This window comes from Cyprinodon variegatus, unplaced genomic scaffold (assembly GCF_000732505.1).
Source record: "Cyprinodon variegatus isolate N-32 unplaced genomic scaffold, C_variegatus-1.0 Scaffold428, whole genome shotgun sequence".
Lineage (NCBI taxonomy): Eukaryota > Metazoa > Chordata > Actinopteri > Cyprinodontiformes > Cyprinodontidae > Cyprinodon > Cyprinodon variegatus.
The window spans coordinates 83,150-87,218 of record NW_015150881.1 but is presented as its reverse complement, the minus strand read 5'-3'; the positions used below and the strand labels follow the sequence as shown (position 1 = coordinate 87,218).

At 38.5% G+C, this 4,069-nt stretch overlaps 1 protein-coding gene across 2 annotated transcripts in view; it reads left to right on the top strand.

The window, feature by feature from the left end:
- Positions 1–3,267: 3,267 nt before the first annotated feature.
- atf7ip (activating transcription factor 7 interacting protein) overlaps positions 3,268–4,069 on the top strand; it is a 29,570-nt gene continuing 28,768 nt past the window's right edge. The window contains exon 1 of one of the 2 annotated variants that reach the window (XM_015388576.1): positions 3,268–3,801. The gene's annotated coding sequence lies outside the window, so the exon portion shown is untranslated. The remainder of the gene's footprint in view (positions 3,802–4,069) is intronic. The other variant, XM_015388577.1, reaches the window with a different exon arrangement.

Genomic DNA, 4,069 nt, shown 5'->3' with positions numbered 1-4,069 from the left:
GCCGCAGAGGGTTAGACCTGTTTGAACTCACAGCCAAAACTCTTTCAGTCTCCTTATTTTCATGGACTTCGATTGGAAGACGCAGCCCAGGAATTCGAATGCACCCACTGACTCCAAGGCAATTATTAACACCAAGAATGCTTGTAGCGACAGTGGATAGGAAAACTCGCTTTTTACAGGAAGACACCTTCAGCAGAACCAGACTCAGTGAGAGCAGGCATATGCCGAGACCGACTAGGGTTCAAGGAGACAGAAGCAGACATACATTCAAGAACCTAAAACTAATAAAATAACTTTGTTTGTATATTTTAAGTGTTTATTGCACCAAACAATGCAGGTGTTGCTGTGAGCTCCATTTAAGCCATAGTGTTAACTTTCTTTCCAAAACGGGGTGTGGATGCAGCATGAAGACCTACCTTGAATGCATCCATACCTGAATCCACCAGTTTTAAAAACATAATAGATCAGTCAGGCAATGTTGATATTTATTACTCTGGTTCAAAATGACATCAGCAGCAATTGTAGAAGTGTTTGTGCGAACATTATACTGCAAACAGAATAGCTTTGGGTCCACAACTCTAGGAAACTATTTTCCAAGAAGTAATGATCAGAATAACAGGCTAGTTTGGTGTGGTCTCTAAAAACTGGGTTTTATCTTGAATTATCTTTAGTTTTGTGTAGTGCCACTATAATACACTTGTAATATGAAAACCAGATTTCCAACACTGATATACCTTCATGCATCTTTTTTAAATGGGGACTTTATCCTGAAATAAGATACAGCAGGTAAATGGTTGTATTCTGGAAGTAGCATGAGATGAAACCAATGTATTTTCTTTTTCAATGCCACAAGTCTTGAATTCCAAATACAAACCTTTGTCCTTTTTAAAAACATTTTATGGTGTGGCATAGCTGCTGCTTTTGCTTTCTTCTGTGTTTTTGCATGAATTCAAAATTGACCTGTAAAATTAGAAGTTGTATTTCAAAGTAATATGACAGGGGGTTAGAACTCATTGCCAGTAGAGATACCCAGCAAGTGCTGGAAGGAAAACTCTTTTAAATGGGGTTTTAAAAGAGGAAAATTAAGAATTTAAAAGATGCAGATGGAAGCAATCCTGGCAGTCACACTGAAAGTGTTGTCCATCAAGTTTCTGACACTGCGTGATATTTATTGTTGGTTGTGAAGTTGCTAAATCTGCTGCTGATGAACCTGATGCATTAAATGACCTCAGATCTACTACTGACGTACAGCGCAGATTCTTTTTTTTTTTTTAAAGATTTCTAAATCATTTTTTAAAAGATTAGTAAACAGAGCGAGTTTCATATTTGTCTTTTTGGTTCAATACCTTAAAAAAAAAATATAATTTAAAAGTGAAATTAAGTAAAATTCCATTTCTCTTAATGATCATATAACTTTTTTTTTGCTTTTGTGTCTGATTTTTTTTTTTTTTTCCATAAGAGTTGAAAATGGAACCTGTGCTATAAAAAGAGATGCTTGTATTTCGTAATAAAATGTAGTTATAATGTACTTACCTGTGATTTCTGGAATCTTCCAAACAAAATTAAGGAATCCCAGTATAGATCCCATCAAATAAGAGCAGATTGTGAGCTGTAATCAACCTGCTGCAAGCCCTTTTTTTTTCTTTATACCACTTTATGCGGCGATAAAGACTGAGCAGCTGAATCCTTGTTATATGAATAGAATTAAAAGGTTGATCAGTACAAAATAAGGAATTGAGTGAAATATCTTCCCCAATTACAATCCTCCCTCCACCTTACACCAAAAAGGGAAAACAATGCATGCGGTCAAGGGGTTTCCAAACTTTTGCCACAGGAAATAATTTTTTGTTGGCTGCATGATTCATTCACAGGATTTGAGCATCAACGTCTACCTATTCCTTTTTTAGTGATATCCAATTAGCTTTTTTTTTATGTGCTCTAGTGCCCTCCGCTGGTTAAAAGAGTTATGACAGTTCATTAAATAAATTTTCAAAAAGAGACCAAGAACCTCATCAAAAGATACAGCGAGACAAATTTTTTAGATGAAACATGTAAAAATACAACTCGTAAAAAATGTATTCAGATGAGCATTCCTCAGTAAAAAAAAAAAAAAAACCCTTAAGTAATAAACAGGAATATTGGACTTTTTGTACATAACTGGAATTTAAAAAAAAAAATCAAACATGAACAATTTGCTGATATGGTTGGCAGAATAGAGGCAGCTTGTATTCTGTAAAAAATAAATAAATAAATAAATTAAAAAAAAAGGAGGATTTAATGTTGAGGATTTTCCTTAACATTACTGAACTTGACGCACAAAAAAATAAACCTTGCACATGACACAAGCTACACACTTTTCATTGCTCTGTAACTTTAGCAGCAATGTGTTGCAGTGCACCCTAGCTGGATTTGTTGATTGCTTCGGAGCCTCGTGCATTTTGAAAGCATTTTTCATATCAGACTAACATCACAGATCTTGTCTGGGCTGGTCTCCATCAATGTGCACGGGAGGGAGAAGTAATCAGCCAAGGGAGAGGGGAGACTGAGTTTCTTTTTTGTATGAATATGTAAAATAGAGTAGCTAAGAGACACCTCACAATAGATGTTCACCAACTGAAGCTATTTTTCATGCTTGTGATCAGAGGATCACCACTGCCTACCCTCTGCTGGCCGCCTGTGGAACTACAGCACTTCTTTGTGTGAAAGTGAGTCAACAAAATGGCTGACATGTTGTCACTGTCTCATGAGAGAGACCTAAAAACATCCATGACCTAACATTTTCAAGGCTTTGACTCAAAAATCATTATTTTTTACTCCGGCTCTAGTGTGCTCCTCCATCAGTTCGGAGTGAGCAGACTTAATTATCTGCTTACTCAGCTCCAAAAAAAAAAAAAAAAAGAAGGACTTTCACCTCATTTTCCATGAAAATCAGAGGTATTCTCAAGCGTAGATTGTTTTGAGAAAAAAATGACCTTGACAAAAAAAAAACAAAAAAACTCATATCTCTCAAAAGCCATTCAGATCTTGGGAAATCACCCAAGAACAGTGAATCACAGCCACAGGTGTGTAATGTAGTACATACAACCTAATAATACCACAAGTGTCTGAGTCAGTTTATAGGACATTTTAGAGGCAACTGCTGGACTAGCTCCTCCCTCTTTATTTAGCTCCTCCCCTTATTTAAACCCCTCCCTCTCATCCTGGGGTTATTGTTTGTGTGGACTCCTCACACCCCTCCCTCCCTCCCTCCCTCCCTCTCTGTGCTAGAGCAGCTCCTAGCTGAAGTCTGCTCCGTGTGGCTGTGTCTACCATACTGCAGCTGCCGGTTGCTCCAGGCTGAGGTTGCTGTTTAGTTCAGCTGGATAAACTAGTAGAAACCGACCCGTGACATCCGGGAGCTTGATCATACATACCTGTTCAGGTTTTAGGTACCAGCAGAGGAGGATTATAGAGAGAAACAAAGTGGGGGGAAAAATCAGGTCGCGTGAGGATTTTCGAAGCGGACCTCTTTTCGGCGTTCCCAGTCGACCATCCCCCGCTCCCGCCACCGACAGCTGACGTCACAGCGCAGCCGTTAGTTTTTTTTTTTGTGAGTGTGTGGAGGGGGCGTTTGTGCGAAAAGAGGAGGAGTTTTTCTCCAAGAGAGAAGCAGAAAAAAAAAGAAGTCGGTGTGCTGCAGCTTCGTTTTCCCCTTGCACAGTCCTGCAGCTCCATCCACACCGCCTGCCTCTCAGATCGGTCCGGCAACGGAGCAACGGACAGACCGCAGTCCTAACGGACCATCGCTAAGACAGCAAGTCGGTGAGTAGGGGCATTGCATGCTAATTAAACCTCACTTTTTCTTTCTTTTTTTTTTTTATGCAAAGGGCACTTTTTGTTGTTGAATGTGTTGGTTTGTTATAGACTGACTATACATAGTTTTTTAGTTGTTTTTTTTTTCTGGTAAAAGAAGTAGTGATCTGCAGAAGTTGCCATAGCTATAGCGGTTATAGGAAATTTAAGCTAGCAGTGTTACCCTCCAGACTAAAAAGATAATTAAAACTAAAATATTTTTTTTTTTACTTTCAAC